General features: G+C 39.0%; 1 long non-coding RNA gene across 1 annotated transcript; it reads left to right on the top strand.

Moving 5' to 3' along the window:
* The first annotated feature begins 587 nt into the window (after nucleotides 1-587).
* Nucleotides 588-11,794, top strand: LOC121072286. Its single transcript, XR_005821106.1, has 3 exons — nucleotides 588-723; nucleotides 2,207-2,294; nucleotides 11,020-11,794. It is a non-coding gene; the product is annotated as an uncharacterized LOC121072286 (long non-coding RNA).
* Nucleotides 11,795-20,820: the final 9,026 nt, after the last annotated feature.

Genomic DNA, 20,820 nt, shown 5'->3' with positions numbered 1-20,820 from the left:
TTACATTAACCTCACTAGGACCACATGGCTCATGATAGTGAACTAACAGGAGAACTGCCTGTTTAGTTAACTTGTGTTCTAAATATTTGTAAACTAGGAAAATGGAATGTTTTCACTTTGAGTGCCTTCTTTATAAAGCATTACTGAAATCAGATGTTTTCCAGTATACTTGGGTACCTTGTAACTACACTGGTTCTGGTCGTATAAAGCCAGTGTAACTTTAACTAAGAGAGTAAAATGCTTTTTTTTTTTTTTTTTTTCTCTCCTGAGAAAATGTCTCAGGAAAGAACACCTGCTATTTGTCCTGTTTCTACTAAGCTGCAGGTCATGAATGTAAGAATTGCTGAGGCTTGAATGGTAAGCTTATTTGGTGGGTGGTAATATTGAATTTATCTTGGTTATCACTGTGTAATTGCCTGCTTCCTATTTGTTTCCTAGTTTAATTTTTTTTAATTTTTCACATCTGTTTAGATGAATCAGCCTAATTAACATGCAGGCTGCAACTGGTTTACCTTCATCACCCTATATATCCAGCCACCCTTTTTCTGTTTCTTTTGGTTTGAGGTGAGGTATGTGAGTAGTGCCCCATGAGTTTTTGGCATGTGATGAGCATCAGGCTGCAGCACCTCAGCCTGCCAGCTGGGCACAGCTGCCAGCAAGGCCTGGGTCACTCCTCATGTGGCAGGGCCTCGAGAAGGCCTGGGGAAGGGACGCTTGTTTGGGGTGAGTTAACCTCTTGCCTTCTGTTACTTATGTGGACTGGTGTAAAACATGGCATAAGGGGCTGTGTACATCAGAAGAACCAGGGAACAGGACTGGTGCTGTTTGAAACCATGTCTCGCTATTTTGGGAGTCACCTCACAGCTCAGGAAGCACTTGGAAAAGTACAAACAGCAGTGGGAAGGGCATGTTGATTGAAAAGGCTGTAATTAAAAGATGGGTAGATTTGCTCCAGGACAAAGCTAGGTGTAAGTCTGCATGTAGAATAGTCAGTTTTTGAACCTGAAATTCTTCATCAGTGGACTTTTGATCAAAAAGCACATTGCCAAATAGCCACCTGTGTAGCTCCTCTTTTTTGGTGTAAGTGTTCTGTCTGCAGTGTTCTGTCTGGCATCTAGTACTAAATCTCTGGGATGTACAGCAGATCTGATGTCAGTCGTTCTCAAATCTTCCTTGCAACCGATTTCTGCAGTGATAGTGCTGCTGCAGACGGAAGGAGGCCTTGGTGGCCGTGACGTTGTGTGAGCACAGGGCAGTGCCCTTGCTGAGGGGCAGAGGCCTCTCGTGGTTGAGGGAGGCTCCCCTGACGCTGAGGTGTGTGGCGGTGCCTGCGGAGGCTGAGTGCCTGCGGCTGTCTTCCCTGCATTACATTTTCTTGGCTTACTTCAGCTGAGCAGAGTTTGGTTACATAAAACTAATATATAACATAAATTTGACCTCTGAATTATTTTCAGTACTGCTTTCAACAGCTTTTCCTATAATATATGTCCTCTGTAATATCTCAGTAAAAGTCTGACTTCTGCTGTTAAAGAACAGTTGTCATCGAATATGTGAAAAAAATGGAACATATGCATGAATACTGCAAATATTGAGTGGAAAGTTCTGAGATTTTTAGGTGGCACTGTAGAAGCAGAAATTATTACAGCAGTAGGTTTATGTACTTTATAATCTCATGTATCTGAAAAAATAACGTTCAGAACATTAACTGTTTTACAGCATGTTTTCATTACTGTAGCTATTACTGCAGAAACCCTTGTTAGCCTTGTTAACAGATATTTTCTTGAAGAAAATAACAAAGGCTTTTGTTGAGAATTGTTAATTAAAAATAAATAAATTATTAAATGCAACTCTTAAAATATGTTGACCTAGACTTTTTTTTTTGAAAGTGAGTAAAGACTCTAGGTACTTGCATCTGGACATACTAGAGATTAAGCTAGTTTCTTGGAGGAGCTGTAGGAAGTCCTCCCCATAAGGTGTTCTGAAGTTACATGCATAAATAAAAATGCTCACCATTCAAGGCAATGTAAACTTTTCATCTTGGCTGGATTGATGAGCAAGCAGAAGGACTTTTTAAAATGTTTCTAGACTTTCCTGGAGCTACTATGAAGTACCTTGATTTTTATACAAAAGGATTTATTTTTAAATGCACTATTTCAAACATGAGGAATTGTGATACTGTTTGTTGTTGTTTGTTTGTTTTCCTTAGTTTGCAGTTTCTGCAGCTAATCTGCACAGTAACTAAGTGACAATGAGGAAGACAGCACAAAAGGAGTAAGCTAGTGCTTATACTTAAAGTGAAATGATATTTTTCCTGATAGGTAGTAAGGAATGCTTGAAGAAACATTTGCAAGGGAGACATCTTTCTGCATGGCATAGAAAGGGTTTTCTACATTGTGAACACATTCCCCCTGTAGCAGGTATGCTTATGGAGTCTTCAGAATGCCCTTTACCTGTCAAACTTTATTTGATCTAAGTTTTCCTCCCTAGGGTCTATAATAAGCTTTAAAAACAGTATATGAAGTGTGCCCTGAGGACCCCAAAACATTGGAAGCCATGGTTCCTGAAGCATTTATAGGGGAAAAACTGATGCTTCTCCTGAAGTCATTTGTGTTTACCCACTGTTGCAATGTGTCTGAGAAGCATACGGTATGCTTGTTAGTAAAGGAAGCCTATTTTGTTTCAGGGTCAGAAAGAACACTTTTCTTTTACTGATTCCCCTACCTGGACAGTAACTGGATGAACATTTACTACTTGAGTGATACAGTGCAGTGCAATTATGTCTCTCTTGTAACATTCTGATTTCCCAATCCCGTCATAGAGAGAGACACCATTAGAAGACTTCAAAAGCTTTCAAAACTATTATGGTATGTGAAGGTACAAAGGACATGGATGATGAAATTTGTTAGATTTTGGATGCCTGCTATAGTGTTGTGCGCAGGTTCTCTTGAACAGCTTAGTCTTTTCTTTGGAGAAAAAACAGATTATGATTAATTCTATCTCTGACTCAAAATTAACTTTCTAGCTTGAAGCTAAATTGTATTTATTATTAGAGTTAGAGGCTCCATATATATATATATATACACACACACACACATACTGTAAACATGAAACCAAAAATCTCAGCAAAAACTTCTAAAATAAGTTTGCTTCTGTTTTCCTAATGCATGTATGTGCATCAGGGATGCAAGGTAGGGTGTGTGCACTGTGAGGTTTGTTTTATACCTTCGTAGTCCCTGCATTTCTAGGGTAGTCAGGGCTCCTGGTGTAAATTCAGGGAGTTGTGAGGTGGTGTCAATTTGTCTGCTGCTCCCTGTACTCCTGGGGAGTAGCCGCAGTGCGATGCTTCAGGGGCAGGCTGTGATGGCGGTGGGGAGGGCATGGTGTTAAGGTGTCCGGAACTCAGGAGGTGAAATGTTTTGCTTGTCTGCCTCATGACATCCACGACAGCAGAGACTTCAGGGTGTGACTGCATCACAGCCTGAGGTTTCTTGCAGCTGGGGAATGCTGGGAGTGACTGGAGGTACTGAGGAGCAGTGCTGCCATTACCTGTTGCCTGATTGGTTTTACACTGCTACCAAGACCCCTCATCCAGATCCATCTGCAAGAAAGCTTCCCTTGGAGGTGCATCATGCAGGTAAAAGCCCATTTCATGTGGTTCCATTCCCCAGGAAGCTCTCTGTAAATCAAAACCACGCTATTACTGCAGATGCACTGATGTTTTGCAGTCCTGCACTAGTCTCCAACCTGGTATCTGTTGCAGTAGTCATTATAACAATCTTTCTTTTTTGATGATGTAGGTGAAATCAATTACTTCTTTCACTACTCATAGATAATACTACAGTAACAATTGCATTTCTACGCAGAAGGAGAAAAATCTGAGATTTCTAATTTGGGATTTCTTACTGGTAATTGCTGTAAATGTCTGTGAGTCAAAAATAACTAAACACAAATTACAAACTATACTTCTGAGTGCTTTAAGGTTTTGGACCGAGGAGCCAGGGAACACTCTGCACAGATAAACAAGAATCCTGGACAGTACTTTCAGTGTTAGAATTATTGAATCAGTAAGATGAAGTAATTTTGCCCTAGTGGGACTGACAAATATATGGCCTACTCACCTCCTTTATCTCAGTAGAAAAGCACAGATTACAAAATGAATATATTAGTTTTTTCATGTTTTTTAAATTCAATGCTCAATTTGTTTAAAACTGCAGTGAAAGTTAAGGTATAGATATTCTATGCTGGTTCTAAAGTTTCTCAGTGTATTAAGTTTGGCTTAGTTTTGCTGGACCTGATTGACTGGTAGCAGTTGCCTTCTGATACAACTGATACTTCATCCTGACAGCCGGGGCTGGTTCTGGGAGAGCGGTGAGTGGTTCTGCTGACTGCACACACGAGTCTGCTGAATGCGCCTTTTGGATATGAAAGGGCACGTGTGGCTCCTTAGACCTGTGTGTGTGTACACAGGCTCCTCAAGGCGTGGCTTGTTCGATCCTAATACTATCAATCTTAAGGGGAAGCAGTTCAGGTTTTGTGTTAATGAAGCCAAGCCCAGGACTGGATGCAGTGAAATGAGTCTATGGCAGGTGGCTCTAGGCACATGCAGGTAGGTAGGGACGGTGTTTCTGCTCATAGCCTTGATGTCTGCAGGAATGATGGAATTCCTCAGTACATGCAGAATATCCAAAAATTAACTGCAGATGTTTCGGATACTGTTACTCAGCGGCCTGCCTTATGGTCAGCATTTGTACAATGTAATCTGCAAGCACACAGACATGTTTTCTGTTCTGTCTGTTGTCACAGATAACATGAGCACTTCTATATGTCCTGTATACGTTGTAGCTATGGGCTCAAAAATCAGACATACACCAGTACCATCTTTAAAAATATCAAAGTGAAATACAAAGTTTTCACTTAATGAATGACTGGAGTTGTTGTCTCTAATTTCCTTGCAAATATTGCTCTTAACTTGGCAAGATACTCTTGTTTTTTCCAGAATGTATTAAGTTCAAAGTTGTGGACCAACCTGAAATGAGTAATGAAAATCAATGAGAGCAAAGCTGGGATGCAACTAGTAATATGAAAGTTAAAATTCTTTTTTTTTTTCCTGGGTTTATTGTACTGTGCTTGGTTACATTAGGAAGTACACACTTAATTCTTAACACAGGCAGACTTTGGCTTCAGTAGGAATGGGCACCAGTAGTGAATAAATTAAAATGGAAGTTTTGGAGTCTGATTTTGCTCTGTTCCAGGGGAGTATTAATAATTTATTAATACCTGAGATTAATAAATACAAATTTAAGAGCACAAATTATAAGCACAAAATCACTAAGTTTAAGATGTAAATGCCAGTTCTCTAGTGCAGATCTTGAAATTTGAAAATTTCAGAGGACTTAACCATCAGTCTTGTTATTTCTAAATTATTACAGGCACTTTCTCATCACTCAGCTCTCCTCTAAGGACTCATTAAAGTCGGTCTCTCAGCCCTGTAGACTGATCCCCTTAGCAGGGATAATTTAGCAAGTGATAAACTGTACCCCTTTGCAACAAACCCTGATCACGAGGTGAGGTTGTCCTCCCTCAGTGGCCTGGATTCTCCTTTTGTCCTCCATCAACAGCAGGTGGATTTATTTTCAACAACTCATTCCTCATGGTAATCTCTGTCCTGGTTAATGCTGTTTGGAAATACAGATGTACTCACTGAAATTCCATATATTTAGAGATAGCGTCCTCCAAGAAAGATGTATATAATGTGAAAGAGTAGCCTTTAAATAATTAATATATGGCTATATTTGTAGCTGCATCCTAGAAAAGAAAAAAGGCTGACTTTTCCATAGTCTTGTGTCCTTTTGTCAAGTCTTTGCTTTGGCTTGATAGAAGCTCTTAAAAAGTTAGTTGTAGTTCTTAATTCCCTGTCTTTAAGCACAAATTAAAGTGCATATTTTTTGCCTAGAATCTAATTTGAGGATGCAAAGAGGTACAGTTTCCTCGGTATTCTTCCATAACTATGTGGCAGGATGTTCATAAGGCACTACACAAGGTAGACTGTAATTAGAAATTTGAATTTCTGGAGTACATATTCCAAGGGTGGGTGCAGACACCACACAGGAGGGTGTACGGGGAGAGGCCAATGCCGTGGTTGTGCTGGCCTCCTTCGTGGTGTCTTGTAGAGCACCCAGGAGCTCCTAGCCTACTTAGTTAGTAAAATACTCAGCCTGCGTCATTCGGGGGAAATGAGCTGAGGCGGGTGTTGGTGTCAGATTCCTGCCTGGCACGTGTTGCTGCAGGAGGCCATATGCGACCCCCCTCCAGAATGCTTGGTTCCGGAGCTGCCCCGTGGGAAGTGCTAATCGCGTCCCCCCATTCACAGGGCTGCTGAGCCTTGCTTCTGCTGGCGCGGCTCAGGCAGCCCGGGAGCCTCGGGCTTCCATACACAGCTCTGCCAGACCGTAACTGTTTTTTCCAGCTAATTGTATAGAAGTCCTTCTTTGAATTAAACCAGCTCTTGCCTACAAATGTTTAACAAACATTCAGGAAATAAATACCCAAGCATTATTTAATTACACTGGAGATAGGACTTTGCCTGTGCGTATCACCTGTTGTGTTTGAAGACCATGTCAATGGATGGGTGGTTGCTATTCCTGGTAGGTTATCACTCAGAAGAATTTGACAATTTCTTTCTGCTGACCAATTGGGCTAGGAATACAAGTACACATAGGCCATTCAGAATAGATTATCCGCAGTGGCTAGCGGAACTAAGTATTAGTCCATGTATAGCTTTATAATGCAAATTTGATTTTTAGTTTTACATGGTGCTTTGCCACATTTTAAAAAAATAAAAACAAACAAAACCAACAAGATAACCCCAACACTCACCCCCCTGATCTACTCACCCCCTAGATATTTAAATAATTCATAAGGTAGGTACAGACCCTTTCTTGTTTTGTAGTAATTAGTTTTGAAAAGAGATCTAATGTAAACTCTGCTATAATGCATATTGTGTCTGTCACTCTTTTGACAGTACTGTCCTCGTAAACATGCGGGCAGTTCTCTGCTTTCTGGTGAATATTGAATTGGTGTTCCTAGAACCTCCAGTGCTTTACTCTTTGGTAATACTGCTCTGAAGCACGACCAGGAACACTTCAAAATCTGCAAACCAGGCTTGCTTTGTGGCAAAGAACCTTAATAAGCCACAGCTTCCTGGTTGCCAGAACACATTTAATACTTCTGCTCCATAAAAGATCATTTCTTTCTAGGGAGAATTAAAGCAAACGGAATGAGAGAGGTCCATATGTATAAACCATGTACGGTTATTCCTACAATTACAAGAAAGATGGTGATAATTACCATGGCAATTTGCTTCTTTATGGATGAGATTTCTTCAAATAGATGCAGAAATATCTCCTCTCTGTCTCTGTACCCTTATGTTTAGCTTTTATCTGAGATAATGGTTTCACAGCAAACATTTTAAGGAAATTGACGGTGCTTACAGGAAAGCCTCGTTTTTAAAAATGTTAACATTTTTCACTAGTCATGTAACTATCTGTAAATAAAAATTTGGCCTTAATAGTTTCCATTTCACATTTAATATCCAAGGGGGATCTTGGTAACTAACCAAACTAGGGGAAACATACAAGTGCGTCATCATCCATATTGCTGCTTTAAATTAGTGTAGGTTACTAGCTGCTGAAAGTTAGAGTTACTCTGAGGCCCTGCTGATTTGCTGATCTTGGCTTACACCCTCCTCTGTGGAGGCAGGTGCTGCCTCCACCGTGGCCATCTCGGCAGAGGTGAAGGAATGTGGAAGAGCGAGGCAGGATGCCCTTCCCCAGCATCAGGATGCCTTCTGTGGGGCAGCAGAGGTCCAGGGGCTGGGGTCCGCGCTCTGCAGAAATCTATCCGTGTTCCCCGTGGCTTGTAAGACATGTATCCTGTACGCTTCCTACTTACCTGCTTTCCCGTAGTACCAAAACCTCTGAACACTGTAAGAGGCCCTTGGTCACCTACTGATTCATCTGTGCCAGATGCTTTTTTTAGCTTTCGCTTAATTTACCTGCCAACCCACCCCTGCCTTTTCCTCTGCTTTTGTACAAAACATCATTAGTACCAAAAGAAGAATCACTTTTGCTCACACAGATGTTGATGTGATCCAGAAGTGGTTAGTTAGCAGAAGAATCGGTTCATCGAGTAGATTTTTCAGTAAAGAAGGCAAATTAAAATGAATAACATGTTCTAACAAATATAATCTGACTGGCTTTATTTTGCATGTTCACGAGACTAGCAGTGGCTCTGTCTTTTGATTTAGGTTCCCATGCTCAGTTACTTGGTAATACAAATTTGGATTTCTGCATTCACTTCTGGAATTTTATTCTTTGCTCTTAACTTTTCAGATATCAGCCTTACATTCATTAGTTAACAGCAATTTTATAATCCACATTATTTAGCAGCAGGTAAATTTGACTTTGGTTGTGATTAAACCATGTTTTTTTTGGAAGAATCATTCATGTTTTTTCTATGCAGGGATTTATAAAGTTAATTTGTTACTACAGGGATCATCAGAACCCTGTCTTTTCACTTAAATCCAGAAAAGAGCCTCTTGAAATACATTTACAATACAAGCTTGAAGCTTATTCTTTTTATTCTTCTGTGTGAGAAGAGTCATGCTCTGAAGTCTAACAAATACACTTTTTAGATTGGATGTACTAATTCAGCACCCCATGCAATGTTTAGGTAAGTGCTGTAGGGTTTTCCAAGTGCAGTGCCAGCATCATTCCTGACATCTGCCATCAGGTGTCCTGTCACAAGTGCTTATTTGAAGTGCATGAGCAATACAGGCAGTGAAAAGAAACGGGCTTCTCCGCTCAGTGCTTCAGATCGCCAGAGCCAGGAGCCACCCTTTTTCTGCTGGCCGTTTTGGTAACCTGAAAGTAAATACTGAAGGTGAATTAAAGCAAATTCCTCAAGTGCTGTATTGGGAGCCTTTTACGAATTTGACTGGTCCTCGCTCTTAGTAGGTCGGTGGGCAGTAGCTCGGAGCGTGACCGTCCTGCAGGTAACTCTGTGCTTTTCTCCTGTCAGCCCCAGCCTCGGGGCTGTGAGTTCTGCTGGCTGTAACCACATCAGAAGTCTTCCATTTCACGTGTTCCTCAAAAGTCACGGAGAGGAGAGCTGCTGGTTTCCTGATGGTGTTTTTCATTGTGGTGCTTATAATTGGCAGGAATTGCTTTCTCTAGGCCTGTTATGTTTTTAAAAAGTGATTTTTCTCTTTGTCATTAGAATCTGGTTCTGATTTCCTTACAGTAAAGATTTTCGGTAGATTGTATCGCCAGAAAGACAAATCTGTTAGGTCAACTTTGATTACATCGGGGAGACATATTCCATTATATAATTCACTGGGGTCTGTACTATTCTAAGAGCAAAATATAAAGCTACCTCAAATGTCAGAGTTTGATAGATTCAAAATGCGTCCCCTCCAAACTCCATTAGGCCTTCTAATCTTTAAAGCTCTCCTAGTTCCTCCCACCCGTGCCTTCCAGGATCTTATTCCCTGTCAGAGGCACTTCTCCCAATAAACACTCTGGACAATTTAATCTTGCTTCCATGATTTGGCTGGGATGAATGTCATGTTCAGCATAAGGGAGGGAAAAATACGGTAGACATTTAAGTGGCTTCTTTCTTTCATCTAAGCATAATTAAATATTTTGAGGGTATAACCCAAAACACACAAATGCAAAGCTATGCATGCAGAATAATACAAAAAAAACCACAAATGTGACTTATCAGGTAGGTACAGACTGAAAAGGTGTCTGCATAACGATGTATTATACTATGACATGCTTAGCAAAATAAACAGTATAGATCAAAGTGTACGGATGCTGAGAACAATTGCAAAATTATAAGATTTTTTTTTGAGGGGGGACATCAGTGGTCTGGATAGTAAAATAAGTGGAAAACATGCACAAAAAGAGCATGTTAAATTGAGAGGAGGCAAATCCTGCAAAAGCATTTGCACAAATATTCATTTATAAATCTAACAAAAGAGGATCTAGTTAAATTGTTTAAAAACCCCACCCATATAAGGTATTAGCATGCGGAAATGAGAGCTTATCACGGCACTTACATATGGAAGATGTTTGTGCCCATTATTATTACTATTATTATTATTATTTTTGTCTATATTTGGTTGCAGTTTAGTTTAATTATTCCACATAAAATCAAAATCGGCCTTTTTTACACTTCTGCTAGATACAATGGAAACGTTTTGCCTTTGTCAAGGCAAAAGCTTGTCATGACTGTTTTGTTTTTGCCAGCCTGTCAAATAGATTACTTTTGAAAAACATGCACATAATAGTGCAAATAGTGCAGTTCTGAGCAACTGCAATTCTGAAGGGGTGAGCTTTTGTGAGGAGCTACATTTGGTCAGCCCCTAAACCTATTCTCCATACTAACATCCCAGGCATGTCTATATGGTAGTTTTTGATACAACTACATAGGGAAATAAATTCTTATTGGTATGTGCATTTCTTTTCTGTTGGGCACTGTCTAATTCATCAGTAATTAATGCATGTAAAACTCGATGACATCCACAGAGACTGAGACTGCAGATTCTTTGTTATTACTACAGTTTTAGTAAAGGTTAGCAAGTGAATGTCTTCTGCAAGAACATCCATGAAACTGTCTGATTCTATCATTGGTTCTATGGTATAAAAGATCAAGATACTGTAAAAGTGCATTACAGGATAAATACCCCTTGCATTGGAAGCAAAATTTTTATTTTTTTTCCCTGGTGCAAGAGTGCTGTAAAATAGTACTGTATTAACCATATCTCTGTTTTCTCAAGCTGAGTCTAAATTATTGAAAATGAGAATTGTACAAAGTACAGCACTTTAAAAATGGGCAAGATTGAGATGCAATGTTTTACTTTGGTAATCTTTTTATCATTTAATATAATCTTAGAATTACACATTTGGATGTATTAGATGTGTTTGTCATGTGAAATACAAATTATTTGTGTTTCAGAACAAACCTTGTTGCTTCAGATTGCAGGAAAAAAGCCAATTTATCTCCTTTTTTGGAAAAAAGCACACTGATTGGAACACACTCTTACCCTGGGTATTCTGAAAAGGAAGGGTTTGTTTAGTGATGCTGATTTAAAGCCCTATTGAAATGATATGAGCAGCAGAAGTCTCGGACTTGTCTCCTCTGCCAAATGAGATACAGGCAGAGCAAGGAAAAGAGAGGAAACCACAAGTTATATCACTAATCATTTTTTTTAAACGGAGTCCAACAAGACTGTACGGAATGTGGAGGAGGAAACAAGCTGTAGCACTCACAGGTTATCATGCTGCTTGTAGCACAGTTTGGAGAAGCCCAGGGATTGTCTCACACTGTACTAGAAATTAACTGCTCCTAGGAAGTCACCTTTCAAGACTTTCCCTGCTATGGCAGGCAAAGTGATTTTGCAGAAGCTTATTGGATTAACATAGCAGAAGACTAACATGAATAAACCCACGACAGCCCCAGAGAGTATTGCAAAACCTTCCCACCCCGAACTTCTTACCTCTGTGATTTCTGTATTTTTGAGAAGAAACTCAAAATTTGGTCGGTGGGAGCTTCTTGCTGTGTCTGTGGAATATCTGTTGAGATTTGTGTGAATCGTGTGATGTTGAAAATTGCCCTTTGTTTCTGCATTTATTCTCCTCCTGACATTTTGGTTGAGGTATTTTCTCTTATGTCATAAATGTTATAAACATCTAGACTTGAGAAATCTGGAAATGTTTTGGACTTCTTTGGTTTGAACTACAGGTGAAGCTCTCTTCTCTCTATACTTTATTTATGCCTGAATGTACTAACCATGAAAGGATACGGTAACTCTTACATGTAACATCAGTGGTTGTTCTTTGAAGTCAGTACTAGCTTCTGTTATGAAAATGCTCAGGTCTTGGTCACTCACTATTTAAAGGCAGTCTTTACTAATTCTTCCTGAACTGCTGTTTATCAGATACCACCTTCATCTTCCTGTGAGCTGAATATAAGCAAGACTTGGTAAATACTGGGGTGTTTTGGTTAATGGTGAATTCTACAAGGTGTCATTAAGTAGGAAACACTTTCACATATATTGTGGCTTTCTAACCCACTAATACTCTAAAAAAAAAGTCATTATTAACATGTCTAAGCTTTCTGGTAGTCAGTATTGAGACATTCATTATAAACCCAACTTTCCGTCTCAGATCTCTGATTTATGAGATACTGAAGTATTGTTGCAGAGATCAGCTTCAGTATTTCCAAAACAACAGCGTGCTGATAAGAGAACAACCTTCTCATGCTTTCTGGTTGTCAGTTTCTTTAGAGATACCTGCCCCTTGATGCTTGTTTTGCCTCAAACACCCTTTCCTCAGCCCATAACCCCTCCCTCCCAAGCCAAAAAGGAATTAAAACGAAGAAACAGTTTCATGAGGTAAGCGTTGAAAAGACTTTCTCTCTCAGCTATGGAATTTGCCATAATACAGAGGTTATGCAAAGGTGCCTCGCTGTGTAAACTCCATGTTGAAGCCTTCAAGCGGACTAGAGAACCTTGTTTGTGTTCTGTGCCCAAGAGTGAATTTCATCCTAGATATTATTAACAGTTCCTGTGCTTAACTGTGGCATAGCTAACAGCAAATGATCACTTAAATCTCCAAAGTAATAAAGATAGATAAATTACAGTAATATGAAAATCTGTGCTTCTGCAAAAAAATCCCCTAGTATTCTTTGGATTGCATCTGACCCACAAATACTTGGATAGGAATCTTTCAAAACTGAAATGAAACTTAGTGTGAATTTAGCTGTTCCAGGAAATTCAAGTTGAGTCACAGTGTCTGAACAAAAACACACAAATATCATCAACAGTAAAAACACATGACCCTTGTTCTGTCTGAATAGGTTGTGGTTTCTGAGCTGGAAGTTGGAAATGCTTGTTACCACCTAACATTACCCTTTCCAGGAGTTATGTAGCACTAGGGTACCTCACCAAGAGGCATCCACTTATATACAGGGTATAAAAGGTTGATAAATCACAAAAAAAGACATACTTTTATGTGGAAAAAAATGCATTCAGCATTTTTCCTGAGTAAAATATGCAGAAAAACTGCTTAAATGGGGCATATAATTTTTAATGAATCAGGCCTTTTCTCTTAGGAAATGAAGCAAGTATGATAAATATGATGGAAACTGAGTATGTAGGGTCTAGTAATCATATCATCATATTTGAAATCCACCTGAGGGTTGATATGAAAGGTAGTAGCTCAAAAGGATTGTTCTTTAGACTATCAGACTTTGAGGAATGTGGAATAAATTGAAGAAATTTGATTGTAATCAATTAACAAAAAATCTGCTACTGAAAATAGGGAGATACTAGAGGAACAATTAGAAAGACATGAGGCACATTAATTTCAATAAAACAAGAGCCCTCTTACTTTAAAAAAACATTTGGAAGGAATCCAGGCATTACTTTATTGGAAATGCCTACCTTGCAGTAAAACTTCCCTTATCTGGTTTCTTTGCTTGTTCCTTGAATACAAGCAACACAAGTTTATAAAAATCCTCGCAAGAGGAACTTCTTCCACTTCAGGCCTGTGCCGCAGCCTCTGTTAGGAGCTGGCCACTTCTGCAGGCATCTGTAGTCCTTCAGAGACGTGTGGCAGAGCTGTGGAGATCGTTCCAAGTGGTGATGGAAGAGGAGAACCAAGTGGTCAAAGGAGATGTTTGAGCAATTTAAATGATGCACCTGTGGGAAATAAAATTATAAAAAAAAAAGAAAAAAAAGAGTACAGTCTTTTTACTGCAGCACTTGCTAAAACTGTGAGGAAGAAACTTTAGCTGAACAGATGCTGGAATTTCTGTTGAGGTTTGAGATGGGTTAATGAGGAACAGAAATTAGCATCAGCAAAGTATCAGTGAGGATGAAGGACTTATTTCCATTGCTACTTAAATTAGGGGGCCAAAGCTGTTCCTATGTCATACATAGAACTTAAATTCGAGGTGAAACTATTGCAAGGTTGAACTTATGACTGTTGGCCCACTGCTGTCTATTATAGTGGATTCATAATAAAATATTCTAGGATTTTGGTCAGGACAGTAAGTACATTATACCAAAAACTTCACAGCCATACGGTTAGATTACAATGACTGTATAGAATCCTATGGATTGCATTGCACAAAAAATGCAGAGGTTTTACTTTATATGTTTTAAAATGTTCCTAACACCAGATTTTCAAGTGTTTTAAGTCTGTTTTTACCTCAGCTTCTAACTGTGCCCTTAATTCAGAGCTGATTCAAAATGAGAAGGAAAAAGAGTAACTGCTATAGACATTCTTTTAAATTTGTTTGATGGAGAATGGATTTTTAGAGTTGTGCATGTGACAGCAATTGTATAAATTAAAAAAAAAGTTTATCTTGTTCTGCACAAGCAACTCTACACTGAACAGCACTTTCTCTGATTCCGTGAATCAACCACATAAAGTTCCTAAACAACTGCATTCCTGTTGCTGCCCATTGAGTACGAAGAGGATATTTTTCTTCGGTTTGGTCCTTTTCAGACATGTAGAGTTTTCTCAAGAGCAGTATATAGAAAGCTCCTGATTCCTTAGGAGAACTTTGGACAGATATTGGAAGGTTACAGGGGTATTAATATATAGTTTACATTTTGTTAGTTTTCTATTTAGCTCTGGCATCAAATGTATGCTAGGTATGGTAAATTAAAGAAGTATCAGCAGATGAAGAAAAATGGATCTTCACAATTTTTAGACATTAAATCTATTCATGTATTTATGTATTTCTGGAAATGTACATAGACTTGTTGATAATGTGTTCCTTATTTGGAGCTCGTGTTTCAGATTGGATATTCATTTTCTGCAAAACATGCTGATTGGCAAAGATGAAGTCAGAGCAGCATACAGCATTTGCATACCTCTTATGGAGATAATGAGGCCAATAAAATAATTTGTTACTTTTAATAATACACTATAAATGGAGACTACAAAGAAATAAAGGATTTCTGGTAGCACAAAACTCTCAGTTTACAAAAACCAGAAGGGAAATTAAATAATGGCCATCAGTATTGAATAATCAGGGTTGCATTTTTGTTTGATCAGGCCATCAACTAGCCAGCTTCATTCCAGCCATAAACATTAGGAAGTATTTGTCTGGAATAATGTAATCACTGTGACTTTTTAAGTAGTTGGGAACAAAACATCCAACTAAGCAACCCCCCTGGAAAATCCACCCTAGTGGCAATCCAACACTATACCTCTTTTTTAGTGTATTTATTTGTTTTGGAATACACTAAGGTTCAAAAGTAATTAAAAAAAATAATAAAAAAAATTACATCCAGCTAGAAGAACCCCAAAGGGTACATACAATTTTTAACAGCTGGAGGGTTGTACTATCACCCTTATATTCACTCCACTTTTTCTTTTTTTTTGATTCATGGGGATGGCAGACATCATAACAGACAGCATAACTGTAACTGTATAAATTTACCCATCTTAATATGGGCATATCATCAGCTGCAGTCCATGGCAGTGAAGAAATTTTATTTTTTTTGTCCTGCCTTTATTTTATAAAGGAGAAAAATTCAGAAACCCAAGTGAGAGGCCTTACCTTCGGAGTTGCTAATCTTCAGTGGTAAAAGAGAGTACTCAAACTGAAAGCTATAGTAAAAATATGCTCACAAAATTTCTCCAAATTGATAGCAAGAAGGTAGTCCTTTTTTTTTGTTTTGCTTGTCCTGTATCTGTTCCTGTATCATGAGGTTTATCTTCCTGTGTATAACAAAGGAAATCAAAATATCCCACACCTGACCCAAATGTGATAGCTGTGAGTTTTATTGCTCATTATGCCATAATTTACAGGACTACAGTGCTTAAAGGTGTGATAAAAGCATGTTCTTTCTGGGCAAATTAAACCAGTTACTTGAGAAGAAAGGTAGCAAAAGAAATTCAGTGGGAACACTAAGGTTGTTTAATATTGCTTATAAAGGCTGAAGGTTTTGAGACTGCCAATACAGGTATCAGGCTTGAAGGCTAAGGAAGCTAGTCTTTTCTTATCACAGACTCTTCAGCACATTGGATATTTTGGGAATTTTAACTGCCATACAGAAGCTCTCCTCATGACTAAAACTGTCATTATCATTAGAATTCCCAAGCAGAAGAATTTGACAGGTTGGTTTGGAAAGACCCCATCACCATATATTCATCTGGGATAGATCTGCCTCTCTCTAATGTTGTGAACGGAGCTATCTGAATATAACCAGTGGAAAACCTGCTTCCTGCATGTGGTTGCCATTTCATCCACAGAAGATTACCTGTTGCCTGTGAAACCAGGCCACGAATTATTATTCATCTGTAAGGATTTGTAGTCCTTAGAAAAATGTCTTGTTTCTTCCAAGTGAAAACAAATCTGAAGTGCAATGCTATGTTGAATGTCCTATTGTTACTTCTAGTCCCTGTTTCCCCACAGAAATTCTTAACTAAAATCCAGGGTAGTGATGCTTTCTGACATATGTCGTACATCTAGCAAATAGTTCATAGGATTACCTATTAAACATTTCAGGTCTGGCCTTTCCCCTGCTAGACCGTATTGTCTTCTGTAGTCTTCTGCAGAGTGTCAGCCCTGTTCATGGGCCCAAATCATCCCTGGTTTTAGACCAACGACAAACTCCAGGCTGAAGATCAAAATACACAGTGTTGACCAACACAGTTTTAGCACTAGAATTGGCACCAAAGCAGTGAAATCCAGTGAAACACTTATAAACATGTGTTCTTGCCAATATGAGGCTGTGAGTATGGCATTTGTGTACTCCTGAGCCAGGGTTAACCCTGAAGCCCCAACTTCTCCAATTTCCAACGGTAAATCTAGCTCTGATGCCTGACCAAGAGCTTAGGAAATGACACTTTGCAGAATTGGAAATACTGAAATTTGAAGAGATGGAGATTGTGGAAAAAGTAAGGGGGGCAGGTTTTCAGGTCATATGGAGTGTCATAGCAATTGTAAATGGTGGGTTAGAGTCCTGTGTCAGAAGATGTCTTCAGGAACAGTACTGGAAAAGGGAATGCTAAATGCTGGGCTTTCAAATGGGAAAATAGTCACCAAAATGGTGCTTCCACAAAACATACATTTATTCCTCTCATACACATTTTGCAAATTCAAAATTGTAACTTTGCAACAAAACTTTTTCTGAACGTCCCATGTCCTAGACTGATAGTGCTTCCGTGTTGACCCACAGCCAGAGAGCACGCAAGGGTAACAAGCGCTGAGAATATGATCACAGAAATGCTAGCACTGGCACAGCAAACTGATGAGTCACTTTCACAGGAGTTTTTCATAACTAATTACTCTTTAGGCATTAACTATAATGCTGTCCATGCAGTAGTAAAAATATTTTAGTTAAAAAGATGTATCTATATGGCAAACAAATTGTTAAGTCTAGAACCGAACAGTATGTTCCATTAATTCCAGTGGGACCACTGGTTTACTAAGATCTGCTTTGTGTGGATAGGTTAATAGTATTCGTGAGTAATTATTCAAAGGCAAATAGCCAAAATTTCCTGTGCATCATTTTTGGCATGGATTTCTCAACTAGTAATAGAAAGTATTAAGTAAATTCTACAAGATTTGATCTTAGAAGTAGAAAAATATTTGCAAATGCAATTGTTTAGAAACAGTAGGCAAATTACATCTATTAATATCTTTAGAGTTTCTCAGTAGGGTCTGAGGAAGGGCCCTCGCTTTTAAGCATGTAATGGTCAAGAGTTAATTGATGTAACTCTTAGGTGTCTGCACAGCTGAAGTCCCAAACTGGGAATTGTGCCTGGTGAAGTGCTTGTCTGCACTATGAATTGGAGTGACTTACCGCTCCCTGATTATAAGGAGATGTATGAACATGGACTTACTTTTTCTGGGCCACAAAAAATACCATGCTAACAATTTACACTTTTTTTTCCCTTCTCTTACATTAACTGAGGCACCTGAGGTCACCAGATCACTATATGCAACTCAGACCAAGAAAACTGCCTGTACTAAGTTAGGAGTTCAAAGGTATCAATGACAAAGTAGGAGCTGGAAATAGGATGGAGAGAAGTGATTCATATCTAGCTTCTGGAATGTGATTTTTTACATCCAGATGCTAGAGTAAACTTGAATACTTGAAAAAATGCTCTGTGAATACTTAGGGTAGGAGGTATGTCTGATAATAAATCTGCAGAACAGTCAGTGATCCTGTGTTCTCTGTATTGCATACAGCATAAGTACTTGTGATTTGTTATTGCCTTGCCTGGTGATTTGCATGCAGGGGATCACTGTTGATCGTGGTAATTCCAAAATAAAAATAACTTGCATTTCAAAAGAATATTTTATGTCTCATTTGTGATTCTCCCATGCAAATTATAACAATTCAACAATTCTACTTTGGTATGTGTATTGCACAGAAAGCATATGAGATGCATTCATACACTATTTATTGTAATTGACTGCTTTTCATTGGCAGGATGATTGCATTTTCTCAACTTACTTATAAGAAGCATTTTCTAATATTGGACTCGCACTTTAATCATTTGCCACTTATGCTTTTATCTTAGCATATATTTATTGCATTTCTCTTTGACATTTTTAAAAATCCTACACTCTACAGAAACTTTTTGGATTTTATAGCTTCTCACTTTATGATTATTTCTTTTTCTGAGATTAAATACTTTAATGGGAGTTTTAAAAAGGTAAGATACTTTTACCCGTCTTGCTGTGATTCTGGCATCTTTGGGCGGAGCAGGGACAGAAAAGTGTGTATTTTGTATTTAAATGTGTCTCTCATGGATCTTCAGTAAAATATATTCCTTGGGAAGGTGAAAAGGATATCAAAGATCTAAGTTTTAAAATGGTGTTCATGAGGCCTGGCCTCTGTATCAGATATGGCTGAAGTGTTACAGAATTTGTTAGACTTAGGACATATGTATATGACAAATCTTTTAATATGTCATCTCTTTTCCTCACAGTCTGCATCTATTTCAAACTTTACTTTAAAATCCCTGTGATATTATTAATGTAGTGTTCTTAAACTGGCAAAGCATGAGCTTACATTTTATGAGAGGGTTAGAATACCTTCAGTCTACCTGCTATGTTCATTCAGAACAAATTTAGAGGTGCTTTAGGCATAAATCTGAAGCCTGAACTGTTCTGAATTTCATGGGTTTACACGGGCTTGGACTTGATGTACTTATTTAAAAGACAGTGCTTTGCATTGAATGCAGCGTGGAAAAGGAGTGGCACTAGAACACAATGAAGTTATGCAGGCGAGCTCTTCCAGGTGAATACACAGGACAGCAGATGGTGTCACATTTTAAAATTAAGCAGTGGTGATCCTGAAGCTGGAAAACAGTAACACAGATTCTGGAGAGTTCTGAAATTCTTTTGATTAGAGAGGAAAAATTTTTAAGGTTTGGGGGACAAATTTCATGTTTTGAAGAATGAACATAAAAGAGTAGCTAGAATATTATTAAACCTATAATGTTTTTCTCTCATGCAAGTTTAGGATAACCGGCACTTGCACACCATTCTTTGCTACTGTAAGCAGCTCTCCGCCCCTCCTTTAGCAGTTCATTTTCTTGTTTTGCTATTTGTAATTTTAAGATTGTAGTAGGAGAGCCACTGTTTAAGGGTTTATTGAAGCACATGTTCTGTATCCACTTTCTTTTCCTATATGTGAGCAGTTCTACTGAGATCTGTTCATTTAAGGGCAACATTACTGCACCCTTAAAGCATCATCGGTGTTCTTTCAGGGCTTCCTACAAGATCATCTCCTTTCAAAGTCCCTATTTACGCAGGTGTTAATTAAAAATCAGTTTGATCCGTAGATTTGTGCCAAGCAGTATTCAGAAATCAGACTACCACACAGGTGGGACCTTGAAAGCAGCCTATTTGCAGTTGCCCATACCGTGCGCTTCACCCTGTGTGAGCGTTTCTGCCATGGCAAATCCTGCAGAGCACTGCAGACCGTACGGATTGTCCACGTACAGACATTTTGCCTGGCATTTGTCTTTCTGAAGTGGCGTGGGGGAGATCGGTGACATTTTCTGTGGCTGCCTGGAATCTGGGAATGTGTGAATGAGCCCAGGGCCTGTGGCCGATGTTTCTGCAAGGTGAAGGCTGTGCTTCATCTTCCCCCATGCTGGCCCCTCTCTGAGCTGGAATCACTAAGCCCAACCTAGGGATATTTTGAGGTCGTTCATGCTGCACTCCTGTGAACTTTTCCTGGCCTAGTCCAAACTGTAAGTATGTGTTTGCAGGCATTTGAAGAGTTTTTGCTGTCTCCTTTGTGTGACCAGTCTACCCGTGTACCTAGGTGAGCAGTGAGGTGAAGGCCTTCTGGTTGCTGTTGAGAGCATAGATTAATTCAGTCGGTGGACTGTATGTTTATGGGAACATTTGCAGAAGAGTGGATGCCTTCACAGAGTTCTTTTTCTGAGTTGTGTTGGCATCTCTGTTGCTCGCTGTAAGACAATGTTTTCTCCTTAGCAATCTTTAAGCGATCAGGGCCATCTGCTCGGAGCTGGAGCTCGGCCCTCATAGACCTCCCTTCAGCAGTTCAGCAGGTGCCGTGGGTGTCCCTGTTTGTTTGTTTTGGATGACACATTCCAAAACATGTATGCCTGCAATGACATAATTAATTTTGAAGGTATGTGGATGTTGGATAAGAAATATTAGACAATAATAGCGTTATGTAATGAAATCTCTGAGTCTTCTTGGGGGGGGGGGGAGGAAAACAGCTCTTGTCTGACAACCAGGAACGAC

The sequence above is a fragment of the Cygnus olor genome, chromosome 6 (genome assembly GCF_009769625.2).
Source record: "Cygnus olor isolate bCygOlo1 chromosome 6, bCygOlo1.pri.v2, whole genome shotgun sequence".
NCBI lineage: Eukaryota > Metazoa > Chordata > Aves > Anseriformes > Anatidae > Cygnus > Cygnus olor.
The sequence above is the reverse complement of the archived record's forward strand: the minus strand, read 5'-3'. Positions and strand labels throughout refer to the sequence as shown.